The sequence below is a fragment of the Ceratosolen solmsi genome, unplaced genomic scaffold (assembly GCF_000503995.2).
Source record: "Ceratosolen solmsi marchali unplaced genomic scaffold, CerSol_1.0 scaffold31, whole genome shotgun sequence".
Taxonomy (NCBI): domain Eukaryota; kingdom Metazoa; phylum Arthropoda; class Insecta; order Hymenoptera; family Agaonidae; genus Ceratosolen; species Ceratosolen solmsi.
Window position 1 is genome coordinate 2496460 of NW_011948432.1, and position 17124 is coordinate 2513583.

General features: G+C 40.8%; 1 protein-coding gene across 1 annotated transcript in view; it reads left to right on the top strand.

Moving 5' to 3' along the window:
• The window catches only part of LOC105364310 (uncharacterized protein DDB_G0287625), a 72832-nt gene that overhangs the window by 1480 nt on the left and 54228 nt on the right, over window positions 1–17124 (top strand). The window lies entirely within an intron of this gene.

The window sequence follows — 17124 nt, forward strand, 5'->3', positions numbered from 1 at the left end:
AAAAACAAAACAAAAACAAAACAAAAACAAAACAAAACAAAACAAAACAAAAAAACAAAATAAAAACGAAAAAACTCCTTTGTCCTATTATGCGCGGATTAATTTTCTATAACGTTCGCTTAAATTAATAAGAAGCCCTGAACGAAGGCTTTGTAAGCTCGTCGAGCATTATACATCGTGTAATTACAATAACATATCTACATAGTAAACACGGGCGAAAAAACTTTTTCTTTTACCATACAAATTTAATATATGAATGATTCTTTGTGCGAGCGGTCGAATCGCCTTTCCTATCTCATTGTAACTCCGTAGAGTCAAACGTGTTTAATAATATTCGAAAATGTTCATTAAGCTGCAACTTCCCGCACCGACATTCTTAACCTTTTAAAGACCTTTATTAAAAAGAAAAAAGTCCTCTTTCACCTCGAAGAATGCATCATTATTATTTTATCGGCCGAACCTCTCACCACCTAACAAGATGTGAACGTATCGCTAAAAAGATGCGAGCGACACATTGAAGGTTGTTGGTGTCTCGAACCGAATATTCGCCATTCGACGACAAATGAAAAGAATAAAAGAAAATTGAATGTAATTATTGCGATAAACGGTCGTCGTCGTCGTCGTCGTCGTCGTCGTCGTCGTCGACTTTTCTTTGGCAGATTAATAATAGCGCACTCTATGCACTCATAAATATTAAGTTTTCTTATATTGTAATTGAGCGGACGATTAAACGAAAAAGCCAATATCAAACTTCTGTGCATTTTTTTTTCTCTTTCTTAGGCTACGTATAGGCGGACTATCGGAAGTAAAATGTCGAACGAAAAGTAAATTTTCCATATCCAATACATTTTATTACAATGTTATCTCGCTTTACGGAAGTTTTTCCATTTGCAATCGTAAACTTTTAAACGCGTTTCATCTTACGGAAATTAATGCGCACTGTGCTTGGTGCATTCAAACGGGAAAAAACATTGTGCTCCTTCCATCGAAATGTTTAAATTAATTTGTCGATAAGGCGCGAGGGGACGCCGACTGTAAACATTTGCTTTTCAATAATAATAATTCACGGGGATCCTAATACGTGTTGGTAATACGGCATTGGCTTACTCGCAAACGCACATTGACATCCACTTCAAGAATAAAGAAGAAAGTCTCTCTCTCTCTCTCTCTCTCTCTCGTTTCCTTAGGACCGAGGCGGGGCAGACGCGCGCCTTAACTCGCAATCGCAAGAAGGAAGCTGAGAGCGCCAAGGCGTTGCCGAAATAAAATCGATTGCTGCCGCGAAAAGAATTCGGGGCTGAAAATTTGCCATTCGTGCCACTTCGCGTCCGTGCGACGAGGATGGGAGCGAGAAGGTGAACGGGAGGTGGATGGGAGGCGAATGGGAGCTGAGTGGGAGGTGAGGTGAGACGAGCGAGCGAATTGGGGTTGGAGAGGAGGCTCGTGATAGCTCGTAGTCGTCCCGTGTGGCCATCTCGACACTTCCATTACCCGACACTTTTGTTTTCGTTAACGAGCAGCGCGTCGAGGGTCGGGGCCGCGGTTCATGCACGTGGGCCCCGAAAGCCCAGCCAAAGTGTGACAATGGTGTAACGGTACCGAGTTCACGGAGACATTGGCCACGTAATTGAGAATGTGCGGTGCTCGCGCTTCTTTTCTTTTATCTCGCAAGAGAAAAAAAGAGCAACAGCAGAGAGAGAGAGAGAGAGAGAGAGAGAGAAGGTGTGCCTGCGCGTGAGCGTGTACGTGTACGTGTCTGCACGAATGCGAGAGAAAGAGTGAGATGGCGCTTGAGGGTGAGTAGGAGGGTGAGATGGAGAGGAGCGAGAAGGAAGGAGACGTATAAACATAAACAGTGCATACGCTCGCGGGCGCGAAAACTCCCTATCCCCTCTCTCTCTCTCTCTCTCTCTCGGCCTCTTCTGCTCGTTCTCGTTCTGTCCTTGTCTCGCGTGTGCGACTAATCGAAGTAACTCGTTAAAATGACAATAAAACGACATGGAAACAGGAAAAACGAGTTTGAGGCAGTAAATAAAAGCGAGCATGCGCGCACGCGGGAGTAACGATAAAATTTGGCGCACTCGTAATAAAGCTCGCGTGCTCATACAAGTGAGAGGAGAATGAGAACAAGACAGAGAGAGAGAGAGAGAGAGAGAGAGAGAGAGAGAGAGAGAGAGAGAAGAGAGTGTGGGGAAGAGAGAATGAGTGAGATGGAGAGAGAAAGAATAGTTATTTGCAGTACGACGCTTTTGTCGCGTTATGCTTCTTTTCCTTCATTTATTTGAAACGTTTCTTTGCTTGATTTTTTTTTTCGGGATAGGAAACTGAAGAGGGTGGGAAATTTTTTTTTTTTTTTTTTTTTTTTTTTTTTTTTTTACAAATTCTTGGTATTGGAACGATGAAAATTTTTTGATTATCGAACCATATCAACAGTATATTCGGTAATTTTTTTACGAGTAGTCTTTCTTTTTTCCATTTTTTAATGCAACTTATTATAAGTAAATTTTTCAATCAATAAAATGTATGGCCTTATAATTTTTCCAACATTTTATTTGTGCTTTCACTAGGTTTTTAGTATTTGATGTTAACACACACACCCGCACACACGGTGGCGCACATTATTGAATAAACTCTTGATGTTCTTATTCCAATCAGGAAATAAAAATTCAAAACTTTCAAGAAGCTTATAATTAACAGTATAAAAGTCAAAATAAGTATGATTTGAATTTAATAAACAACCAAAAGATTTTAAATTTTGCATAATGAGTAATAATAATGCTTTAATCGTATCGGATATGAATTGATTGTCTTTATTATGCTTCTATCCACTTGTGTATGATTAAATAAATTAAACAAAATTACGCAACTATTATTTATAAAGATTAAAAATTAATTTATCGAACAGCTTTGTAGTAATTGTTAAATGTTTAAACACTTACAAATTTTGAAACTACTACTACCATATAATATATGTGTTGATTCATAATAATATATTAAACTAAATAAAGAGAATTATTGATAAAATATTTTCGAAGCTCCACGTAACCTTAAATTATTATACAGTTATAAATAATATGAGTGTAATAATAATTGTTATATGCAAAGGCTGCGAAGTTTGCAATTTCGTTGTGTGAATTAGCCGAATTAGTATATCTTAACGTACGTATTAACGGGATAAATATCAATTCGAAATTGAAATTGGTGCAAGAATCGATATACCCATGATAAAGTCGAGGCACAATTGACGTTGCGCGTGCAAGAAATCCTTACGAATGCGCATCAAGTGTATAAAAGCCAAATTACCTTCATCAATGAAAACCATTTCAGCCCTCGAGTATCGAATCAATCAAACGTTAAACACGATATCGCTTTCCAATTCGATTTCCTCGTTACCCTCTTCATGAGCGAGTACGAAACGAGAGAGCAGCATTGATTGGCTAATCGATGGAGCCTCGCACCCACGCGCGACATTAATCGCGCATAATTCGGCCTCCCTCGAATCTCATCAAAATGAAACGGGACGAGTGGCACGTGGATGAAGGACAGAGCGAGGATTGTCAGTGGGACGAGAGGTTTTCGGGCCTGCAATTTTACGTACGCGTTCTTCGTGCACATGCACATGCACACGTCTCTAAGATGCTTCCAAGGTCTCCGTGCGTCAAGTATCGAATGGAAGGGGGCGAGTGTGAGACGAACGAGGAGGAGGAAGAGGAGAAGCGGGTCTGTCACTATATTCAGTCAGGGTGGCCTCGCATTGCCCACCAAATGACCCTTCGACACGCCTCACTGCATAGCTACATACCATCGCGGCCGGCGCAACACAACTCGCGTATTAAGATGGCACACACAAGAGCTCTCTCCTCCCTCCCCTCCAACCCCCCACGCCACTCAAATCCCCGCCACCGATCACTACACTTATACACACGCCGCCCTCTCCATTATCCTTTCCCTTCCACAATGGCCTCCCCGCGTGTCGACCACCCCTCCCCACTCCCTCCCTCCCACCCTCACTCTCTCTCTCTCTCTCTCTCTCTCTCTCTTTCATCCCCTCCCCTCCAATCATATCCCGCCCTCCCCTCGACCCTCGTAGCGTGTAAGTACGTTGCTCATTTCTTCATCAATCCTCTTGTTGTTGTCGTGGGTCCACGAAATTGTTTCGGAAGCAGACATTTTTACTATTTTTGCGTAATGCTGGAGCGCCGATGGCGACAAGTCGATTGATCGTGCTTTTGCTGTCGTCGTGAGAATCGAGGGTAAAAGAACGGAGATAACGACCAATGCGGTTAAGAAAATGTGATTCACGATACACGAGTCAATGCTTCGGTAATATTTGCTTGCATTGGTTCTTAATGGATACCGAGTAACATGTATTTATAGACTTAAGCTAAAACTTTCGATAGCTCGGCAAGCAAATCCTGCTTGGCTGAATTAAATCGATACTTTCAACGTTTCGGGCTGAACTTACGCAATGCGGCTGTGCTAAAATCTCGCTGCTGGCGTCTTACAGTAATTTTCGAGCTTGCATTTTCGCCAATGTTTACTCGCAACTCGATCGAGTTATGCGCCAATATAATACGCCTTTCTATTTTATTCCAAGAATATTCACCCGTAGTTAATGATGGGAATAATATTTATCAGGCGATAATCGATTCCCAAGAGCGCAATGACAAATTAATAATTCGCAAATGGCCCGAGCGATGTACGACCATTGTGGGACTCCACGCGCCAGACTTGGTAAATTAGCTCGTAATTAGCATCGGCAGACAAAACACGCACCCGACTGCATTAAATGCTAAAAATATTAGCCTCTCTCCTCGGCTAATTATTCCAACAGTTTTACCTAAAATTTAAAATGAAATAATTCTCATCATCGGCTTTTTAATTCGCAAACGCACTCTGTCATGCACACAGCGCATTGCGAATGAGAAAAGGGGATGGGAGAAAGCGCACGTCCCACTCTCACCAATAAACTAACGCTCTTTATTGAGATAAGACGGAAGACGATGAAGTCAATTTGGGAATTAAAGGATCCGGGGGGAGGGGAGACTATCTCGAGTTCCCGATTTCTCGATCCGCGTCAAGTGCACGTTGCCTCGAAGATGTGCCGCCGACTATCGACGCGCTTTTTTCGCCGACTGAAAATACCGACGAGCCGCACGTGATGCTCCGATAATTCACTTTCCGGTAGTGGCACAATGGCAGCCGATGGATAATAATAGAGCCGGGGGCCGCAACATCCGTGCCCTCGTATGTGCAGCGCACGCACGCGGCACTGGCTTTTCGGTAGATAATGCGAACTAGCGGTGAGGGGGGAGGGGTGGGGGGGGGGGATGCGCTCAAACGGCCAATTATGGACATTTGTCCAACGTTCGACATTGTTTTACGCACGAAATGAAAAGAAAAACACGAATGATAATAATAGGTAATAATAATAATAATAATAATAATAATAATAATAATTGTAAGGAAAAAATGGAAAAAAAAGAAGATAAAAGAGGAAAAAAGAAAAGAGAAAAAATGAAGTCCTCACTTTTTATCATGAAACGAGGAGCAATAAAGTTGGAGCTGACGACAGGAGTCGTTGCGTCGATAATGGACAGAATTTTTTAATTTTAGCCGATGATTTTATGGCTAATCGAGGAGAATGCAGAAGAGTATAAAACTCGAATGGAGCGATTCTCCACGCTAACAAGATTTAGCGTTTATTTTCTAGGTCGGGAATTAAATTTAATTTGGCTTAGCATTATCGCTCGAAGCGTGTGCCGAAGCCTACGTATTAATAGTATTTTCGCTTAGCTATCAACGTATTAGATGACTAAGGAAGTTGCGGGGATTCGGCATTTGTTGAGTTGACAAGTCGAGAATATTACCGAGTTTTTGACATTTCGAATATTTTACGCCCAGCGGTTAATTCCCTGAATTTTAGAATCTTTACATTGAATTTTAGAGATGCGTAATGTACATTTAATGATTATTGTCATGCACTCGACTCTCTTGGAAAATAGCAATTATTACAAGGTTTTCAATTAGCGTAATGACACCTAGTTATGCATTATTTTTTGACCACTGGATTATTCTATTTGTGCGCTTGCGCGCCAATGTGTATGGTATAGGATTTAAGTCAATTGGACAAAAACAGTCGAGAAATAGCAAATAAATTTAAATAATTAATAATTATATTTTCGTTATTACGAATTTTTTAATTCAAATATTCCTATAATTAAAAATTCAAAGTTTTATTATTTTTCATCATTAAATGCGCCAGAACAAGATAATTTATATTACCTGAAAATGAGATTCATGTTCTTGCTTACCGATACCATTACAGCTACATTTTTATATCGAGTTTACCTAGATTTTTCAAGTTTAAAAAATATTTCTTTTCTAAGCGCTTATAAATGAAATATTAATTTATAATTAATAAGATGAATAAGATTCATAACATAATAATGAATAAGATTCTAGCTTACTTGATTGATCATTAGTTGTTATACTTTTATCACTCGGAGTTACGCATAGATTTTCCGAGAACTATCAAATATACTAAATTGAACGTTTAGTAATCTTAATTGTATCTTTAAAGCGAGCTTTACTTGCTTATATTTGCTATTCTCAATATATGCATGTGTGCATATAGATTTTCAAATAGTTAAATAGTTAACTGACAAAAATATACTCATATATAAAAGTATTACTAAGATAAGACGCTGAATACTATTATTAGCACAGCCAATATTCACATAGCAGTGTTAAAGTGTGAAGGGTTCAGAAAACAATAATAAAAATCTCAATATAAAAATATATATCTATATAGATTATTGTATCTCCAAGCGGATCAATTCTATCTTACAGGTCGAAATGTGCGTGAGTTTAATTCTGCGTACTTTTTTAATTTGGCTTTATTTGTCACGGTTTAGAATCGTTATTCATTTATAAAATCAAAATACAATTATTAAATATTTATTTTCTCAGGGATAATCGTTGATCTTATCATTATGCTAAAAAAAAAGAACGATCTTTTAACAGGTTAGGCGCTATAAGGAGAAAAATGTTAATTTTTCTGTGAGAAGAGAGAAGGAGGCTGAGAGAATGCGACACAAGCCGCAAAAACGAATCGTAAATGCTGTATTATTTAGCAACTTTTTTTTTTTTTTTTGTTGTATTTGTTAAAGAAAACCTGTTTTTGTTTCGTTAACTCGCGAGCGTGAAAATCTGCATTCGAAGGTCGATTGTTTCTGCACCGATGGAGGTGTCCGCTTGGCGAAATCGATCGCGAAACGTCGCTGCATCCTCGCGCATAATTAGTCGCTGAGAAGAGTCCTTGCGCCAGTGATGACGGAGGAGTGTCGCGATCGTCGACAGTCGAGATGGCTGCTTACGATTGCAAATGTGAGAGCTCGAAGGACAGAAGCGCGATACCAACTAGATCTCGAGATCGTGGCTGTAGAACGACTTGGTCCAGCTCCTATTTTGTTCCGAGGGACAACTTGGCTTCTGCCGCCTTTAAATCTTTTAATTATGCGCGCTGACGTGTGACGATTTCAGGGAGCACCACCCCCCTCCCCCTCCCCCCCCCCCTCCCCTCCCCTCCCCCCCGGTCTTACGGCACGATGACTGAGAGTCTCGGTCAATTAAATATTTGCCAAACGAAATCCCAAATGCTCGTGTGTGGTGCGCGCATGTTTCGGCATAGAAAGGAAAGGGAAGAAGGTCGAAGAGAAGGAGCTTTAAATTGCAATTGTTTTATTTATTTGTGCGCCCTGCTCGCCGTATCTTAAGCACAAGTTTTTCTATTTTCCTCGCGTTGCTAATCCTAGGCCTGTTACTTTTATTCGAGCTGTGATAAGCTGTGATAGGAGTGAGTTATAGGCCGGAGACTCACGGTAGTGAAAAGTGAAATTATGTTTAATTTCGTTCGATAAAAACTTTCCGCCAGCGAAAGCCATTTGCTGTTCATTAATCTTCTGCGCAATCGATTAAAAGCTCAGTGATAATATATATTAATCGGAATTTTACTTTCAACCGCTCCTCGGCTATATCCAAAATGTAAAAATCCATTGTGTTTTCATTTACGGCTGCTGCAATCTTTATTCACTGCCGTTTTTAAAAAATACTGGCCACTCCTTTCCCATTGCAGAACGAGCCTTACAATGTTAAAAATGAAGAAATAACATGAATTACAGAATTACATGGATGAGGACGACGAGGCAATAATAAAAACTATTTAAAGGCCTGAATTCATAACGAGGAGCGTAACGTAACATTAAGAAATTAATTATCACAAATCAGTTAGGATTTCAAGTAGAGAAAAGTGTAGTCGCTTAAATCTCGCGTAAAACCTTAAATTAACCATCGCCATTACTTGTCCTTATATTTTTAATCCCACACGTCAACGATCGAATAACACACATCGTTCGTACGTAAGTAACGACATTGCGCGCTGTATAAGCGGTGAATAAGCCCAACATTATTCTAAATAAAGCTCCGCCATTATTTTGGACGGCGATCAAAATTATTCCCCGACTGGAAGGTGGATTCGCCTTGCTTAAAAATTCCATCCATCTTGAGAGGCAGCGTTTTGCCTCTTTTTTCCCTCCTTCTTTCTTATCTTCTTCCGCGCTTCGCGTACATTCGAGCGAGCGCCGCGCTGAAATATAAATACCAGCGAAGAAGAAAGTACTAAAGGATCTCGCACTTTCTTCCTCTTCCGCTCGATCCTTTATGGCTCGGTCGTCGTCCTTCAATCCTAAAATCGTAGATATTCCTGCGGAAAAACCAGTTTTCGAGTAAGTACGATGAAATGCATAACAGCGAGAGGTAAAAAGGGAAGTAAGCGGCGTAGCGAGCGCGGCGGGGGCGGTGCAGCGGGAGGGGAAATGCAATGGCGCGAGGGTGGGGAGGGACGCCAGTTTGAGATGGAGTGTGGGGTGAGCGGAGGGCGGTGTGAGGGTGGGTGGGGGAGGGGGGGGGGCAAAGAGTTCTTACATCAAGCGAACAGCGGCGAGATCGTCGATTCGTTGTCTTCCTCGCCTTTTCTTTTTCGCGTTCATCCTTATCTTATTCTCTCGACTTATTGTGCTCCTTTTTTTTTCTGGCACGGGGAGCGTAAGAGAGACCGCGAGAGCTCTACTACGAACAACTAGAAGAGATAACTAGTCGCTCGCGTAGCAGCGACACGGCATTCCAGAGGCCGAGAGCCGATCTCTGTCTTTCCCTTCTTCCTTCCCTCTTTTCTTGAGAGCACTTTCTATCCTTCTTCGGCGCGTGGCTTTCTCTCTTGTCCCCCTCCCCCTCCGTGCCCTAGCTACTGCCAATACCCCGCCCGTTGTGCCAGTCCGCCAGTCTTACTCTAATTTTGCTTACATCTAACTCTCTTGTGCGGTTCGATTTTTTTTTCTTAGTTTTGCTTTTTTCTTTTATCATCCACTTTACAATCGATAATTATTGTAAAATCCCAACGGTCCTCAATGTACTTTGAGCGTGAACTACGAGCCGTTAATTCTCCCTCGATTTTTATAGAATAAACGCACATGTCGTTAGGATCCCTCTCTCTCTCTCTCTTTCTCTCTCTCCCTGGTCTCTTCTTTCATGTTTTTCATTGCGTTATCAGCTATTTCTTATATGTCACCAAACTCAAGTGTTTAACCTTCGTTCGTTTGTCTCGATGCCATTAGACGGTCGTAGCAATTGACTCTTAATTATTTTCAGTTAATAAGACAGATGTGGCGTAGTTACATTGCTCTGAATTGTAAAATCGATGCGATCAGTTAAATAAAGGAACGGAGAGAGGAACTTCCGTTTAAACTATGGCCTCGTAGGTTTGAAAAGGAGACGGAAAACTCGGTCTAATGAATTTGAGCTCACGGTTGCGTAGATCTCCATTACTTTTAATCGCACATGAAAAATAAATAAATAAGCGAGTACACATTATCATTATTATTTGCATCTGTTTGTCATAGACGATTAATAAATCGCGGTTAGCCAGTCAAGTGATTTGTTTATTCTAAAATGAAAATAAAACCTTACATAAAAGCATTCGAAGGTCAAGGTACGTAATTTGATTATTTTAACGAAATCTCGCGTAGTTGGCTCGTAATTATAAAATCTAAGTATAACATAAAATGAACATCCCCAGCGGCAATGAGTTGTATAGAATCATAAGACATCCAGATGTCTAGGGATGGCTACACATGTCTATTGGATGTAGCGTCGATCTGCAAGTTTTGCGGCCGAAAGAGTCGAGAACTCTTAGTTTGTCGCAGAATTTATGAAAATATTAAGAATATGCATTAAGCTGATAAAACAAGCTGTATTTTATATTACTTAATATAACAGGAATGTTAAACCACGTTATACTCGCACGCCTTGAATTAACGTCTGAAGTATAAGAATTATCATTGGATGGTTTGGTTAACAGAGTTTCTATTTATATCTTAATTGAAATAGAAGCGCTTAATTTGCTGATTAATCAACAAAAATATTATCAAATTTCCTTTAAACGATGATCGTGCAATTCTTTATAAGCACTTGGCATTTGTAAGATATGCTTGTGTAAATCTTTGTAAATTTGTTCGGAAGTCGTATACGTCGGAGATTTAACGCGATCGCTAAATGTACGATGTCTTGGGAACCTTTGAGGCAGACCAAATTTATCAACCGATAAATTAACTATTACGAAAATTATCATTCTTTATCCAGCTTATCTGATGGATTCGTACAACAAACGTTATATCCAATGACTCTGTAACTATTTCTTGAGTTATTGGTGGGAGGGAAACCGGTATGTACTCTAATCTGTAGGCTACTGAATTTCTCCAAGGGCCCAAAGGATGTACGCATCAAAACGTTGAGATACGCATCAATGCAGCCGTAATGGCTCGAGCCGAACTCCGATTGGATTTTAATAGTCTTTTTAATTTAAAATCGGCTCATAAAAGGACGTCTTTCACGCCCATAGCATAATCGACTCCGACGATGTATCAATTTTATAAAAGTAAGTTTCGGTGTAACATTCTTGCCGTCACACAAAACTATAAACCCACGTATCATTCGGCCTATTAGTATTCCATGCATCAAGATCGTACACGCATAACCTTTCAATAACCGGTACGGCATCGGCCACTGGTACATCTACTTTATGTCCGTCTCTGTCCTTATCTAGCTCCTTCTGCCCTAATCTCTCACTCGGTCTCGGTGCAGTGTTATCGGACTGGTTTCCATCACCTCACCATAAAGCCCTCTCTCTCTTATTGCTCGACATACACGCTAAAGTCGTCCGTCCCATCAAGCGGCAGTAATAATTTTTCAAGAGCCCCCCCCCCACCGCGCTCCTACTGCGCTCGATATCGATTGGCTCGAGCTGGAAGACCGGTGGCACTCGTCGCTCTTCTTTGCTCCCTTTTATTTATTTACTTGTTTTTTTTTGTCTCTCCCTCTCTCTCCCTCTCTCTCTCTCTCTCTCTCTCTCATATTCTATTTAAGAACGCCGACGAGATTAGTTAAGTACGTAACTCTCGGATGCTCGCACTGCGCTTAGAAAGACGAGGAGGCGCACGCGCATCGAGTAAGACGCACGATAATATATAACCTTATTCCCCCGTTCCCCCTTCGACGCCATCACATTCACGCATCCACGCTCGTCGTCCCGTAGGTGCCTCGGACGCATGCGCTAGCGCATTGCGAGCGCTCGTCGCGAAAAAGGAGATCGAACCCCGCAGTGCACTATCGTCGATGCGTGTTTCATGCGAATGATCAATGGGACCGGCAACGAGCGATTGAATCGTCCGTTTCAGTGAAATGCTCCCATTAGCGGGGAGTGCCCCTGAATTTTTGTTTCCTTCTCCTTCCTCGCCTCTGGCCCGCGTTACGCTCCGACTTCTTTATGAATGCTCGGGCAAAAACACCGGGGACCGAGAAGTAATTAACTCCCCGGATTCTTACCTCGGACTTTTTCATCGGGCGAGGCCGCCGTGGCGGCCGTGGCTATCCTCCTCATCGCCCATCCTCGTTCATCCTCGCTCTCCTCGCCCTCCTCGCCCTCCTCGCCCTTCGAGTCTTCCACTTTTCCCATTGATCTTATTGCGTAACGGCGATATCGCTTAAGCCACGTCGATTAAAGTCGCGATCCCGGAATTTTTAAAGCTACATGTCGCTTCCTACTCTGCTTTTTCCGTTTGCACGCCCATCTCGGGCCGCGTCTTTGAAATTCTTGGACGGTACGACGCGCGAAAATACGCGCGCTGTTCCGCTCTCTTGAGTACAAATACAAGTTTCTTAATAAATAATGAATCAGGCAGTGACTTAAGAGCTTTAATTAGCCGTTTGTCAGCAATAGCCCGCATAATCTCCCAAGCCAATTGATTTTAGTTTCCTTTGCTCCCGTCACGATCCATCGTGAACTAACATTTTTTCCCATTTTTTAAAATGATAATAAATAGCGTCTGACCAGCAACGAAAAAATGAATAAGAAAAACAAAACAAAACACAACAAAAATGCTCGAGAAGAAGCCTCGATTTCTATCGATCGTTTAAAAAGTATAATTTCACAAAAGATTCTCTTTCACTGGGACCCTTTGTGCAATCTCTTAATCGTTGTATTATAATTAAGGAATAGGCTGAGAGACGAGTCGCGGAGGTAGAAGGGCGACGAGGAGGGGGATAGAAGAACCGTTTGGGTATTATTAAAGCAAACAGTAGGGCTTGGCCTTAAATTACGATAAAAATAGTATCCCCCGGGGCAATAAATTAATGGCAGGAGGGAGGCTGCGGGGGGAATTTGTAACCCCGTAAGGACAAATGTAAACAAGATTGTCGCTCGGAAAGTCAGTATCGCGCTTCATGATCCACCAATATTTGCTTTCCTCATCCACGAAAAAGCATAAACTCAACGATCCTTATATAATCACCAGAACATCCCGTCATCATATCCATCTACCTGTACGTAATGCCCGACACCGAAAAAAGATCAAAGACCAATCCACGCCTCTTTGGCATCTCTTTTTTTCTTCATCGCTCATTCAGCATCCAATATAGTTTTCCCGCTCGGTCGGCGCCTCTTCGAATCCAGGTCGGCACTCTTTCTTGCACTCCCGTGCGGGAGAAAACGGTGTGTGGTGGTAGCGGTGGGCGGCGGGATGGAGAGGGGGTGGTGGTGGTGGTGGTGGCGGTGGTGGTGGTGGTGGTGGCGAGCGGGATGAGTAGGCGTCGGCGCCGACGTGAAATTATAAAGATTCGGGCGAGAAGGGGATAGTGTTGGGCGGGGGAGGGGGAGCGATAATGGAGGTCGGTGCTCAGGTCCCTTATACTTTTCTGAGAGCGCGGTCTCGGATAATCTAGTGCGCCGACTCCTTATTATCGAGTGTGTCGGAAGGGCCGCCGGGCCCCTGGGACTCGTCCTCCTGGTCGTCGCGGAGTGGACTCGCTCGAGGGGCCGAAGGCCGCGAGCTATCCGGGCCCCGGAAGCTCCCGGGCCATGATCCCGACGGTGGCTGACCTTAATTGCCGGGGAGACGAGGCCCCGCGAGGAAGAGACGCGGGGGATCGCGACGAACAAAAAATCGCCGATTGGCCAGGCTAAACGGAAGCTCCGCAATATGAAAATGAAGAAGTCCCGAGCGGCCGGCGATGGCGTCTTGAACGTTCGGGCCCAATCTAAACGCTATGCTGCTACGACTGCCCATTTTTGCCTCTCTCACATCCACTGTTCTTCTTCCTTTATTTTTCGAAGGATTTTTCAACACCACCCGTGGTCAAGTCGAGCTCGCGAGTCTCCACCATTCCGAGTGAATAAGTGAATAACGAATACGTGAGATTCATCGTAATTTTACATTAGTTTCTATACAAATGAGCCTCCCCGTCAGAAATTCAGGCCTTTTCGAATGATTTTTTTCTCGGAAATCTGCCTCTCATCCTATTTACTATTTCGGTGCATCCGACGTACGATGACGATACTTGTTAAACGACTATTTGTATTTTTAAAATTCTCTAGCCATTTTCCAAACTATGTTTTTTTCTTTTCTTTTCACTCTCTTTCTCCTTCTCTCTCTCTCTCTCTCTCTCTCTCTCTCTCTCTCTCTCTCTCTCTCTCTCTCTATCTCTCTATCTCTTTTTTTCTTAACAACTTTTCTGCGATAATACGAATATGTGACCAATTTTCGTCTCCGCATTCACATAAAATCAATGAATTAATATCATTTTCTTGGAAGTTATAGTAATATCTAATCTAAGGTTTAACGACCTATTAGCCATTGTAAATAAATGGAAGGGATTTTCCACCAAATTTAGCAGATAAAAGATAGTGGGGACAAACATGTGGTGATTTTAATGCCAAGTGTAGCACTCCAGCACATTCGACTATATTATATTGCCTTAAAATATATCTCTCTAAGTTATATCTCTCGTGACTTGATAAGCTAGATATGATTAGAGATAAAATAAAAAGAAAATATGAATAATTAGAAATAATATTTTCCCCCTTTTTTTTATACATAATTATGTTACTTGTATAGGAATATGAACGACCTCATTCGTGTAATAATAATTCAATTCGTTTCAGATTGATATCATGGTAAATCCTATATACGAATGATATATTTATTATTTACAAGAGAATCGTTGACACGATAAATATTTATAGTAGCCAGTCCTCGTAATTATAAATTAATTTTTTTAATTCTTTCGCGTGTCTCTTGGCCAATCTCATGCAATTTGATGATTCACTTCTATTCTGTTATGTATTCATAAAATGTTTTTTTAGGATCTACAAGCTCTTACATTGTTAGATATCGCGCAATATTTAAACAAATAACTATCGAATATGTTTTTTCAAAACATCTACGACAATTATTGTTTACCTACTTATCTTCAGCATTATACTCATACGATTGGCAGAAATTTTAATTATATTTACAAGCTAAATTATGTTAATTCTACTGCTTCTTTTTTCGATTCGGCTAAATTTAAATCTGATTATACACGAATAGGTATACTCTTTGCTAGTACCGCATACCTTAATAATTAGTCGTCAAGATGCATCTGTTTATTCGACTTCACTCACGATTAATGCTACATCAACAGGTTAGTCGTTAACCTTGAATTTATGCACACACTTTTTATTCAGTTTTTAACATTTGATTTTAAATACATAATATTATTTTGTGCAAATGTTTTTTCTTTTGTATAGTTTTTTTTTTTTTTTTTTTTTTTTTTTTTTTTTTTTTTTTTTTTTTTTTTTTTAATTTTCGGAATATTAATAATCATGATTAGAATTTATGTCTTATTATGGTTTTTTAAATTTTCGTATGTAAAATGACGTTCACCTCGTGCCTCTAATATATGCACGCGCGCTCTCATAAAAGGGCATAAAAGGCATTACACGCTATACAACATACCTTTCAAGCAACAAAGAGAAAAAATATTTTCTCATATACATATATTATCGTAATGCTTTGTAAGAATAATTTGTCAATGTTAATAATTTTAGAATAAAGATATGCTTTCGTAATTGTGAATAATATCGGCAAATAAGCTAAAGCAGAAACAATTCTTTATAAGACGTTTTATATGAATTTTGGTCCATATTTAGCTATTATTACTAACTATTATGACTAATAGTTCTTGTAGCTGAAAAAAGTTCTTATTTCATTGTAAACACGACTTGAAAATGTACGAGCTTAGTCAGTAAATTAAATGTCGAGTATATGTCCAGTCACAGAAATTTGTGTACGACAGTTCGAAATTAATTTTCTGCGAAGTTATCTCCATTAATATTGATAACTGGAAATGAAGTGTATTTATTTTAAGTACACTTGTTGTATTTCTTCATTCAAGAATATCATTAATTTACAAATGATCATGGAATTAAGTTATGTGCAAATTTCACATATAATTACCGAAACGTTTAATTTGTGTGTGAATTGTTAAGTTGTCATTACGAAAGTATATTGAAATACAATTGTGCATTATAAATGAAGGAAAATCCTGTGTATTTGTGTATTTAAGCATATAAAAAGATCTTTGTTTAAGTCATAATGTGAAAAGTTTTTATAATACGGAACGCTTCAAAATTTATACACAAATTAATTTTAATTGATGAAAGTGCTGTCTTGCCTTACAGCTCGCTTATTATAAAAATAATGGCAAACTTATTCGTTTGTTTTAAGCTTCAGCTACAAAATAAATAAAATGAACAATTTACAATCTTCCGATGTGGTGGGAAATGTCATTAATCCCCGACCATCTTAAAACTTTTCTTTATTTCTATAAGTAAGCTGATGTACATATAACGCGATTGTCAATTGCAAGTGAAAAGAAAAAATGCGTCGATCGCGCGTCTTAAATTTCGACTGCATAATTATGTTTATTAACGCAACGTACCATTGGGATCCTCTTGGTACCACAGTCCGCGCCATAAGCCGAGTTTCAACTTCAATCCACAAGCTTAAGTTCGCGTCAGATTTTAAATAAAGTCTTCATCGGATAGATCGTTATCGAAAATATTTACCATCGTCTCACGCCTGACGCACAATATTAGATACATACAAAGCACATTCAAATAATAATGTCTTTACGAAATCACCGGGATAAAAAGATAAAAATCACAAATACAACGATATTCGGCTGAAATACGGCCTCCGCGTGGCCATAAAGTCGAATGTCGCGCGCGTTTCGTCGATATTTTAGCGTACGCATGCATGCCCATAGAAATCGTCGTGCGCGTGAAAACCAAATGTGACAGCTAACTCATCGGGTCAAGCGTAGTGTCTCGGTCTCTCTCGCGCCCTCCTCGCCTCATCATTTCTTCACTCCTAGTGTCCGACGAAAAATAAAGGCTCCGAGAGAGGGAGAATATGAAGGGGGATCGAGAACTCGATAAACCCGTTTTATACACAATGATTGTGCATTCGGATTCTCGAATTTCTGCCTTTGTTCGATCGTAATCGTTCGGTAACGCGGGCGTGCGCGTGCGCGCGCGCGCGCATTCCAAACCCGATTCCTCCCACAGACGCGCACGCTGGCGCTCGCGGGGCCCCGAGCATCGAGAAAAGAGAAAGGGCCGAGAGAGTGAGAGAGCGAGGGAGAGAGAGGGAGGGAGGGAGAAGGGAGGGGAGGGGAGGGGGGGGGGGG